We start from the raw sequence: 13,149 nt of genomic DNA, 5'->3' as shown, positions 1-13,149 counted from the left end.
GAGCCGAGTTCTTGATTTCTGCCTAAAAATCTTGATTTACAAGGCAAACAATGAAACAAAAAAAGATTAATTACATGCAGAACAAGGAGGAAAAAGTCCATACCTTTTGTATTGTAAAAATGTTCAAAACATGTCTGTTATTGTGAAATCCACTCTTCTTACCTTCAGTCCTTTTCCCCCAGAAGGAAATTAGGTTTGTATAGTATTGAATTTCTGGAGTACAGTTAAAAAAACTATTTAAGACTGCACAAAAGAACCTGATTAACAGGTACTTCTATTACACATGTAATTTTCTTAATGTTGTTCTTCATTACTTCCTGATATTTTGGCAGAAGATCATAACCTTACTGCTTGCTCCTTAATTAATAAATATTATGCAATAAATTACATGGAATTATAATTAGAAAGAAAAAAAGAATTTTTCCAGAAAATTGACAAACATCATGTGCTGCCCAACAAGTATTGTAGATCTGTCAGCAATATTTGGCAGAGCCCAGAAATATAATTTCTTTCATCTACACTGAAATATTTTCCGCTTATATTAGATATGAATATCGCTTCAATTCTGGGTAGTGGAGATGAGATTTCACTCTGATCAAGAAGTAGTTAAACGTAGGGGCATTGGAACTACTTTTTGTAACCTTCCAGGTAATAAAACTTAAATAACCTTCTACTGGGCTATCACCTTCTACTAAGAGGCAGGCTTTGTATGGAAAAAGCCAGGACTTCTGCCCTGTGTCAGCACTATCCAAAAAGTTAAAGTAATTACAATTTTAATTCATCAAAATGTCACCCACAACTGGGAGAAGTTCTATAGTTTAATTTTATTCCTGTTATTTTACTGTGAGGATTTTTTATCCATTAATTTATGAGTCAGTGATAATTTCATTGCAGTGAACATAACTTTAAAATCTGTAAAAAATGACATTGAAGATGGTATGCACAATATGCAGCCCATTTAAAACACAAATTTAATAAAAATCTCCCCAGACTGAAGATCCTGAACTTTAGAGTGCTGTTAATTAAGGGGAAAAAATAATCACTTCTGGGGCCTTATTCATTATGATATACAAATATGTAAATGTAGTGACATATAAGACATGTTTCTTAAAAGTGAGTTTCAAATTTGTTTGCATGGAAGCCATGAAATTCTTTACCAGTTTAGAATGAAAACTACTGCATCTGAGCTGAAGAATTTAGATTGTATGATAGTTTCATAGTCATTCAACCAGTCATGGTTACTGCTTACAATGTATTCCTGTGCCATACATTTTCTGCCAACTGAAGATACCAAAATGAGCATCACCTTTTGATGTAGCACCTGCACCAATATGAGTGGAATTCCTCACTAAGATACTTCGGCAGCAGAACTAGAAAGTACTTTGTAAAAAATTAATCACTGGACACTCCTCATTTACCAGTTAGAAATAACCCCTCTCAGACTCAGCCAACCATTTAAAGTAGTTTAAAAGATAGCATGAAAAATTGCAAATCTTTAGAATGAACAAGGCTTTTATTGTGTCCTACAAAATAATGGACACTGGTTATGCAAATTTTTTTACATTGCTACAGAAAAATTCCACCTGGTTTGACATTGAAGTGTAGAATTCATAACAGGTTACAGATGCAAAAGGAAAAAAAAGCCCAACCAACCACAAACCAAAACCAACCAGACAAAACAGAGCAAGAGAGAGAATCCTCAGGCAGCTGATAAAAATATGAAACTCCCAAAAAGGGCACTGTTCAAAAATCTGTCTCTATCTAGATGTAGTTTTGGATTTAGTGAATTTACTGGTTCTTCATCAGCTTGTAGGATTTCTTCCTGTTCCTAAAGATGTGTGTCTCTTTTAACTATCACATGAGTCTGCATGGTTTAAACCACTACTAACAGAAAGTTGAATACAGGTGTAAGAAGTCCTTCCTACATCTGAGTGTTTAATGAGTGAAGAGAAATGCCAGCAAAGACTATAGGCCAATGAATATCATACTTATATGAGAAAGTGGAGACTTATAGTACAACTCCAGCTGTGCAGTGTTAATGCAGATGTACAGCGGATTCAAAATTACAGAATAATTTTGAAACCAGTCAAATGGAAACAAGTAAGGGCTTGGGGGGGTTTTGACACTGTTTTCTTTTTTCATGGAATAATCTCCCTCATGAAATATGACATATTTACTCAGGATATTTTTTTTTTTTGAAATATCAGAATCTTTAGCAGAATGGGAATAATATGTTTCAATTATCTTCATTTTCAGTTTGGTCAACTACAAAAGTAGGCTTGGAAACATAAGATATTTGTGTTTTATAGGTGGACTGCAGAGCTGTGTTCTGGAAAGTACTCATTCAGAAAAGAATATAGGATTCACCGTGGGAAAGAATTTAATATCAGTTTTTCTATAAAAATTAGATCATCTGGGCTATGAGGTTAGTGTCATTGCACCTGGACTAACAAATTTTTGTTGCATTTTGACTAGATTGTTAAAAAATAGATAACTAATAATAAATTCTTCTATCCACACATGAGTTCTCTTTTGCCCACAGCAAGAGAGTTCACAGAAATAAACTGTGGAATTCCAAATAATTAAGAACATTTAAATCTCAAATCATATTCCTTTAAAGAGCCATCAACTTGCCATAGACTGTAGTAAGTATGGCTTGTGGTCAGTAAAAACAGCCTACATATAAAGTATGTGATTCCTACAAAAGATGAGTTCATTTTATTATGACACTGAAATTATTTTTATGTGTGATCTAGTGTTCATTTCAAAAAACAAATCCATTGGAGAAATACTCATCTCAGAAAAACTGGAAATGGGGTGACATTTATCAGGTGACATATGATCTGTTGTTCATCCAGCTTTTACTCAAATGCAGAAATTTCATCATCAGAAGTTGAGGTCATTTCCTCTCCCCCGTCACTTGTTACCTGGGAAAAGAGATCAACACTAACCTCACTACAACCCCCTTTCAGGGAGTTGTAGAAAGCAATATGGTCTCCCATCCATCTCCTCATCTCCAGACTAAATAACCCCAGTTCCCTCAACCATTCCTCATAACAGTATTGCTCTAGATCCTTCACCAGCTTAGATGCTCTTCCTTGGAGGTGTTCCAGCAATTCAGTGTCTTTGTTGTACTGAGCGGCCCAAAACTGAACACAATATTCAAGGTGTGGCCTCACCAGTGCCGAGTACAGGGGCACAATCACTTCCCTACTCCTGATGGCCACACTATTACTGATAAAAGCCAGGATGCTGTCAGCCTTCTTGGCCACCTGGGCACACTGCTGGCTCATACTCAGTTGGGTGTTGACCAACAGCCCCAAGTCCCTTTCCACCAAACAGCTTTCCAGACACTCTTCCCCAAGACTGTAGCATTGCATGGGGTTGCTGTGAGCCAAGTGCAGGACTTGGCACTTGGCCTTGCTGAATCTCATACAACTGGCCTCGGCCCATCAATCCAGCCTGTCCAGATCCCTTTGCAGACCCTTCCTAGCCTCAAGCAGATCAAAACTCCTGCCCAACTTGGTGTCATCTGCAAAATTGCTGAGGGTGCACTCGATCCCCTCATCCAGATCATTGATAAAGACATCAAACAGAACTGACTCCAATACTGGGTCCTGGGGAACACCACTTGTGACCAGCCACAAACTGGGTTTAACTCCATTCACCACAACACTTTGATCCCAGTCATCCAGCCAGTTTTTAACCCCTCATTCAGGAAACCACCCTGTGCCCTGCCCTAGAGCGTTCCACTGCAGATAATGCCAGCAAGAGAGCTACTCACCTCACCTGTTGATATGTCAATATCAACATCAGCTGTGTTATTATACAACTATGTATAATCTGTCTCATATATTTTGCACTTTGAATTCAACCTTTACTTACATTTGGAAGACATTCCAGTCATATTAGTTGCCAGGAGTAATAACCTAGCATTAATTGAACAAAAGTGCAAAAAAGCCCCCAACGTAGAAACAAATAAAACCACCATTGTAAAGTTTAAGCTGTCATTTTTACTACAGCATATTCATTACTCTGTAATAAAAATTCCAAAGTGCACAGGTGCTGGACTTCTGATTTATTTTCACCTTCTATTCAGTTAACAATCCATAAACTCCATCCATTACATAGCTTTGTCCTCAGGACACTTCACTGAGTATTAAAAGATTTTTCTTTTTCAGGCTTTTGCATAAATATAATACCCTAATACACTTCGCACACAACAGAGCTAAGTTTCAAGTTAGATGATGCAGTCCTGTTTCATTCAGTGCTACATTTTTTTCCTGATCTATATAACTGAGGTTCTTCATTAAAAGAAAGTACCACTACCACCTACTTCTTTAGCTTTTCTTGCCTGAGAACAATTTTTTGCCTTTGTAGTCATGTCTATAATCCTCTATGGGATCTCTATTTGTGCTATAAAAGCATCCCACCTCTTCCCCAGGCCACCAAGAGGAAAGTGCTCCTGGAATTAGTGCACTGTCCACCTCTAGATAGTGTGTGGTAATTTGGATTTGTCAGTCCATATCTGTAAAGTATTGATTATTTTTGCAGGTGAGAGCACTCTGACTCTAAGTAAGTCCTACAGAAATGCCGTCAGTTCAAATATATTTCCACTAAACTGAAAAGTAAGTGTTAGTGAATGAAAGGCAATTTTATAGTCCCCTTGTAGAGATATGGAGGTTTATGGTGGGCTAAAGGATTATGCAGAGCTAGGTAATGGGTTCTGACTCTCAGTTTTAAGGAGAGATTAATCTGATGCAAATAAAATTGATTGAAATCCAGATTTACATACTGGTGATACCTCTATTCTCTTGGTCTGTGCAAGGCAATTGGCAGAGCATCAAACAGATCTTTGAGGATAAAGAGAAAGCCTAGAGAAATTGTCCCAATGCTGATCAGCCCGTGTTAAGGGAAAACATAATCTTCTCAAGAAATTTTGATGGAGACAAAAATTGCTATGTATAGTGGGTTTGATCCTAACACAAACTATTATCTAATTGGTCTGTTGCATAGTGATTGGCTGGTCTGATTCTGGAGCTGTCAGTGTTTGACATGACTTTGAATGTATTACCTAATACTACTACCTAGCCAAGAAGTCAACATTGTGATGCTATCGTTATAAACACAGGTATATCTGCCTCCTTGCCTTAATCTCTCTTAAGACTCTTGCTTTATCTCCCACTATTCTCCTCCTGCACAAATACTAATTTTAAGATATTAGCATGGGCTTCTACAGGGCAGATGAGTGAATTACAACATGCACTTGATGCAGACCGTGCCCATATGGTACAAGCCTATTAATGACTTGTTGTCTGACAACAAGTTGTCTGACAACAAGGTAATGAGTTGTCTGACAAGTAGCAAGAACTTCTGAGCTGTCACCACTGTGGCTCATTCTTGGTGTTGTGCAGAACATTGGTATCCTAGAGATATCATAAGAATTTTTAGTGGGAAGGAGACAGGATACTTCAGACTGTGGTGTAATCTGTAAAGCAGCATTCAGGAGCACACAGAGAAAGATATCTATGCACAGCCAATTTGTCAAGATTTTATTCAGAAGATTGAAAGAACCTTTGTATCAGATATAGTCTAGTTAATGAACTAAGGCTGAAATCCAGTAATTTTTGCCAAAACATTCTGTTCCTAGGATTGGTTTGAATTCCTTGTTGTATAATAACTCTTATTTTTTTCTTTTATATAAAATATATTTATATAAAAATATATGTACATATACATTAATAAATAATACATATTTTAAAACACCATAAAATGAGTACTAGTCCTGTACCTAGGTCATCATGATAAAGGAAAACCTTGCATTTGAGAGGGCTTAAAAATGGAACAAAAAAATTACAGGATTAAAAAGAAAAACATGAAGTAAATATTTTATTTCTCTGAGGTCTAGTAATTATTTTGAGGTGAGTTCTGTATTGCAGGACATATGTCAGAATTGCATGTTATTCCTAAAGCTTGCTAGCTGGGTGTTTTAATTTATCATCGTGAGCCTGGATACTTAAAATAATACATTAAAATGGGAATAATGTAGGTACAGGAATATAACTACAGCTAATGAGGGAAAAGATAGATTCAGCTAGGAGACTGGTATTTAAAAGCAGAGCATGTTCTGGGATATGGTGTACATAGCTGTCTCTGAAATCTCTTGTATTCCTCAGCTATTTTGCTGTTTGATACAACTGTGTTTTCCAAGCTTACTGCTACAGGCAAGTAACTTTAAGAAAAAAAGTCTTCTCTCACACTTGTAAACATAAAAATGGTAAAATGTGATAAAATGAAGTTGACTACTTCTTTAAGCCAGAGTTCCTGAATTCTGAAGTGGGTGGTAGCCCAGGCACATTGTCCCTGGCTCTAGCGTTACTCTTCACAGAGTTACTGGAGCACAGTTAATGACAAGAATACCTGCAAAAAAAAGAATACCCCAGCTTCAGAGCCAGCAGCAAATCTCAGAAAGAAAAATCACAGAGCTAAGCACATCTGAAGACTCACTCTCAGTTCTCTTTCCTCTTTCTTCATTGCTAGTGCACTGGAAACAAACTACTGCCAAGATAATAAGAAAGAGATGTTTCTTGCAAAGGCATCAGGATTTTTTGCATTTAGTGCATGTAATTCCTATTAACACAAACATGTAAGCATACAAGATCAGAGAAACTAGTTACGGTTCAAAATAAGAAATGGAAAGAAGTGCGGGGTGCTTGCTTATGGGAAGAACAGCATTTTTGGCACATCCCTTTGGCAGTGTCAGCACGTATTTAAGTAGTTCCTTACCATTTGGATCTAGGGATTTGTTTAGGATTTTTAAATGTTTTGTTTTTCGTTAAATAAAACAAATTGTAGTATATCATGTATACACATATACACATATACCTATGTGTATGTGTGTGTTTGCATACACATATATGCAAATATATATGTACATCATTCATTAATATGAAAACTAGAATTAAGGTGCCAGACTGTGAATCAAAAATTCAATCTTGTTTGTAAAAACTAGTTACTTAGTCGAAACCGAATGCATGAGAACCTCAAAATTAATTGATTATACTTATCATGGGAAGCTTCTACTACAGAGATCCGTTCTTGATCCTGGAGAAAGTATCCTGCTTCAGGAGACCCTGCAGTTCATACAGGACAATTTCCCCACTCCCAGGTGTTTCTTCCTCAGTGACTTCTTTTTCAGATTCTACCAACTGACTTGCTAACATAGTACGGCTCAGAGGTGAACCAAGGGGCAGGATAGAGCTGTTGAGAAAATCAGGAAGAATCTTGCTGAGCAGCCTCTAAAGGTGTCTTAGAAGGAACTGCCATGCTAGGAATTGCCAGTTTTGTTTTGTAACCACAACTGCTATTCAAAAAGGAGAAAAAACCCTGCTGCTGTTTTTGCACTTACAAGGCAAAACTGACAGTTTGTATGTTCCATGACTCTTTTCCAGAAAATTTAATCTCAAGAAAGAATGGAACTACCCTGTAGGAAGAGCACTGCAGAAAGTATAGTAACCATATTGGGAAACTATATTCAGAGGAGGATTTAAACATTTGGTAGTATAACAATTGAGAAAGCTATACAGAGACTGTGGACGAGGATTCAAATAATCACTCATACATACTCACTCAGTGAGTACTGTCCCTTCTGAATATTTATGGAACTGGGTTCCCAGGGGGAAAAAAGTTGTATGTAATGAAAACATGCATCATAATACATATATTAGCAGAGAAGATGGGAGTTTATTAGATAGATAGGCACCAACTTAGGCACTCAGTATATATTTTTAAAACTTGAATTTGTAATGTTAGTCCTACAATAGCTTGTTTTCCCCCTTTGTTTCCAGTATGTGTAATGAAATGATTAATTCACACACACTTTCTCTCAAAAATCTATAAAGTTGCTGTAATGCAAATAAATAGAAATTCTGGCTATGATAGAAGGCCTTAGGTTTCTCAATGTTTGAATACATTGAAAAGTGTAGTTGATAAATCAAAGCCACCTCTGATGTTTTGGAGTGATGAAAGAGAAGAAAGGAAGAGAAAAAGAGAGAAAGAAAGAGAGAAAGAGAGAGAAAGAGAAAGAGAGAGAAAAAGAAAGAGAGAGAGAAAGGAAGGAAGGGAGGAAGGGAGGGAGGAAGGGAGGAAGGGAGGAAGGAAGGAAGGAAGTGTCGTGGTTCAGCCTCAGCTGGCAACTGAACACCATGCAGCCGCTCGCTCACATCCCCCCACCCCTGTGGGATGGGGAAGAGAATTGGACGAGCAAAAGAACTTGTGGGTTGAGATAAGTGCAGTTTAATGATTACAATAAAATGATGATGATAAATGATTATGGTAATAATGACAATAATGTTAATATAATAAAAGGGAAAAGGAAGGAAAGGGAAAACAGGGAAAAAAAATGCAGAAACATGAACGATACAGCCGCTCACCACCCACCGACCGACGCTGCCCGTCCCCGAGCCGCGATTGCTCCCTCCCTCCCCCGGCCAACCCTGCCCAGGTAACATACTGGGCATGACGTTACATGATATGGAATATCCCTTTGGTCAGTTTGAATCCGCTCTCTTAGCTGTGCCCCCTCCCCTCCCAGCTTCTTGTGCACCCAGCAGAGCATGGGAAGCTAGAAGTGTCCTTGACTAGTATAAGCGCTACCCAGCAACAGCCTAAACATCTGTGTGTTATCTCAACAGGATTTTTTTTTCCCTGCTAATTTCAAAGCACAGCACTATACCAGCTAGAGTGAAGAAAATTAACTCTATCCCAGCTGAAACCATGACAGTATCCACCCCTTACTCCATATCATTGACACCATGCTCAGGTCCCATACTATTCAGTACAAATCCAATAATCCCTATCCATCTTCTCATCCTTTAACAATATATATATATATATCTCTATACAGATTTTCATTTGTCATTCCACTAGTCTATGGAACACCCCTGTAGAATGCCTGTGGAATGTCCATTGAGTTCATTTAGTCCATGACTTTGGATTTCATCTCTTGTAAGGGTCCTTCAGAGAGGCGGCGTGCGTGGGGTCAGGTTGTTGCATGTCAGTCCTTGTTCCATCACCGCTGCACTGGTAGTTCTTGTTCTCTCACTGCTGCACTTTGCCTGGTTCCATTGAATGTTCATTCGCTATTATTATTAATTAGGAGATTCCCACCATGATAACATTCCATTGATGCAACCATAGTAGTGATGACATACAACATCATATAGCAATTAACAGCATATTATTCAGTTCATTGGCTGTTTTCACCCAAAATTAAATCCCCCTGAGGTACACACCGGACTTCTCCATCCTCCCGCATCACCCACCAAGTGCACCCAGGTCCTCGAGCAAACGCAATCCCACGAGTGGGTTTGCCTCTGCTGGAAGCAGGAATAACCCAGACTGTCTTGCCCAGCATATTTTTTATGTGCACTACAGGGACTCTATCCCCTTCCACAGTACGTAAGGATTCTGATTGGGCAGGGCCAGCTCGCCTGGCAGATCCCCTCGTGTTGACTAACCACGTGGCTTTTGCTAAATGTGTATCCCAGTGTCTAAATGTTCCACCCCCCATTGCTCTCAGTGTCATCTTTAATAGTCCATTGTATCTTTCGATTTTCCCAGAGGCTGGTGCGTGATAGGGGATGTGATACACCCACTCAATGCCATGCTCTTTGGCCCAGGTGCCTATGAGGTTATTTCGGAAATGAGTCCCATTGTCTGACTCAGTTCTCTCTGGGGTGCCATGTCACCACAGCACTTGTTTTTTGAGACCCAGGGTAGTGTTCCGGGCAGTGGCGTGGGGGACAGGATATGTTTCCAGCCAGCCAGTGGTTGCTTCTACCATGGTGAGAACATGGCGCTTGCCTTGGCGGGTCTGTGGGAGTGTGATATAGTCAATTTGCCAGGCCTCCCCATATTTATATTTCAGCCATCGTCCCCCGTACCACAAAGGCTTTACCCGCTTCACTTGCTTGATTGCAGCACATGTTTCACATTCGTGGATAACCTGCGCAATAACGTCCATGGTCAAGTCCACCCCTTGATCACGAGCCCACCTGTATGTTGCATCTCACCCTTGATGGCCTGAGGTGTCATGGGCCCATCGAGCTAGAAATAGTTCACCCTTATGTTGCCAGTCCAGATCCACCTCAGCCACTTCAATCTTGGCAGCCTGATCCACCTGCTGGTTGTTTCGATGTTCTTCAGTGGCCCGACTCTTGGGGACGTGAGCATCCACATGCCGTACCTTTACAACCAGTTTCTCTACCCGGGCAGCAATATCTTGCCACAATGTGGCAGCCCAGATGGGTTTGCCTCTGCGCTGCCAGTTGCTTTGCTTCCACTGCTGCAGCCAGCCCCACAGGGCATTTGCCACCATCCAGGAGTCAGTATAGAGATAGAGCACTGGCCACTTTTCCCATTCAGCGATGTCTAAGGCCAGCTGGATGGCCTTTACCTCTGCAAACTGGCTCGATTCACCTTCTCCTTCAGCAGTTTCTGCGACTTGTCGTGTAGGACTCCATACAGCAGCCTTCCATCTCCGGTGCTTTCCCACAAGGCGACAGGACCCATCAGTAAACAGGGCATACTGCTTCTCCTTTTCTGGCAGTGTATTATACAGTGGGGCTTCTTCAGCACGTGTCACCTCCTCCTCTGGTGATATTCCAAAGTCTTTGCCTTCTGGCCAGTCCATAATCACTTCCAAGATTCCTGGGCGACTGGGGTTTCCTACTCGAGCCCGCTGGGTGGTCAGTGCAACCCATTTACTCCACGTAGCATCAGTTGCATGGTGTGTGGAGGGGACGTTCCCTCTGAACATCCAGCCCAGCACTGGCAGTCGGGGTGCCAGGAGCAACTGTGCCTCAGTACCAACCACTTCTGAAGCAGCTCAGACCCCTGCATATGCTGCCAATATCTCTTTTTCAGTTGGAGCATAGCGGGCTTCAGGCCCTCTGTATCCCCGACTCCAAAACCCTAGGGGTCAACCTCGGGTCTCCCCATGTGCTTTCTGCCAGAGGCTCCAGGTAGGGCCATTCTCCCCGGCTGCGGTGTAGAGCACATTTTTTACATCTTGTCCTGCCCGGACTGGCCCAAGAGCTACTGCATGAACTATTTCTCGTTTAATCTGTTCAAAGGCTTGTTGTTGTTCAGGGCCCCATTTGAAATCATTCTTTTTCCGGGTCACTTGATAGAGAGGGCTCACGATCAGACTGTAGTGTGGAATATGCATTCTCCAAAAACCCACAACGCCCAAGAAAGCTTGTGTTTCCTTTTTGCTAGTTGGTGGAGACATGGCTGCTATTTTGTTGATCACATCCATGGGGATCTGACGACGACCATCTTGCCATTTTATTCCCAAGAACTGGATTTCTCGTGCAGGTCCCTTAACTTTACTTTGTTTTATGGCGAAACCAGCTTTCAGGAGGATTTGAACTATTTCCTTTCCTTTCTCAAAAACTTCTTCTGCTGTATTGCCCCACACAATGATGTCATCAATGTATTGTAGGTGTTCGGGAGCTCCACCTTGTTCCAAAGCATTATGGATCAGTCTATGGCAAATGGTAGGGCTGTGTTTCCACCCCTGGGGCAGTCGATTCCAGGTGTACTGGACCCCCCTCCAAGTAAAAGCAAACTGTGGCCTGCACTCTGCTGCCAGAGGGATGGAGAAGAATGCATTAGCGATATCAATTGTGGCATACCACTTGGCTGCCTTGGACTCCAGTTCATATTGAAGTTCTAGCATGTCTGGCACAGCAGCACTCAACGGTGGAGTGACTTCGTTCAAGGCCACGGTAGTCTACTGTTAGTCTCCACTCTCCATTAGACTTCCAGACTGGCCATATGGGACTGTTAAAGGGCGAGTGGGTTTTACTGATGACTCCTTGGCTCTCCAGTAGACGAATGAGCCCGTGGATGGGGATCAGGGAGTCTCTGTTGGTGCGATATTGCCGCCAGTGCACTGTTGTGGTGGTGATCGGCACCTGTTGTTCTTTGACCTTCAGCAACCCCACAACAGAAGGGTCCTTCGAGAGACCGGGCAAGGTAGACAGCTGTTTAATTTCCGCCGTCTCCAAGGCGGCTACACCAAAAGCCCACTTGTAACCTTTTGGGTCCTTGAAATACCCTCTCCTGAGATAGTCTATGACAAGGATGCACGGAGCCTCTGGGCCAGTCACAATGGGGTGCTTCTGCCACTCATTGCCAGTTAGGCTCACTTCGGCCTCCAATACAGTTAGCTCTTGGGATCCCCCTGTCACTCCAGCAATGCTGATGGGTTCTGCCCCTATATAGTTTGATGGCATTAAGGTGCACTGTGCGCCGGTGTCCACTAAAGCTTTATACTCCTGTGGGTTGGACGTGCCAGGCCATCGGATCCACACACTCCAGTAAACCCGGTTATCCCTTTCCTCCACCTGGCTGGAGGCAGGGGCCCCCTAGTCCTGATCATAGTATTCATCACTCACTTCCGGTAAATATGAATCACGGGTGTCTCTGTTAAGATCAGTCAGGCCATCAGCACTTCTGCTCCTCTGTCTGGAGAATTGCTTATGGGAAACTGGGGCAGCAGCTCTCCTGGAGAAACTCCCCTGAATAATTGTTCTCCCTTGCAGATCACGTACCCGTGCCTCTAAGGCTGAGGTAGGTTTTCCATCCCACTTCTTCATGTCCTCTCCGTGATCACGCAGGTAAAACCATAGGGTGCCCCGTTGTGTGTATCCCTTCTCTTGAGCCAAGGGACGATTACTCCTAATGGCTGAGATACTGGTCCGTACTGTTGAGGAGTAGGACATATCTTCTTTGAGTTGCTGGAACTCTCGGGACAGTTTCTCAACAGCAGAGACGAGCGAGGAAGAGAGATTCGCTTCATATTCCCGGAGTCTATCAATCAACTCAGCCACCGTTGGTGTCTCGTCATCTTTCCAGGACATCACTGCCAATGAGTTTGCATATGAGGATGGTGCGCTCCGTACAAACTTCCGCCACATGGGTCGTGTGCACTCAGCTTCATCTGGATCTTTGGAGGACCGTTGATCGTCCAGGTCACCATAAACCACCTCAAGCACAGCTAATTCCCTTAGATGCTGAATGCCTTTCTCCATGGTCATCCATTTTCCTAGGCGAAATACAATATCTTCTTTGAAGGGATAC

This window comes from Phalacrocorax aristotelis, chromosome 1, assembly GCF_949628215.1.
Source record: "Phalacrocorax aristotelis chromosome 1, bGulAri2.1, whole genome shotgun sequence".
Classification (NCBI taxonomy): Eukaryota; Metazoa; Chordata; class Aves; order Suliformes; family Phalacrocoracidae; genus Phalacrocorax; species Phalacrocorax aristotelis.
The sequence above is the reverse complement of the archived record's forward strand: the minus strand, read 5'-3'. Positions refer to the sequence as shown.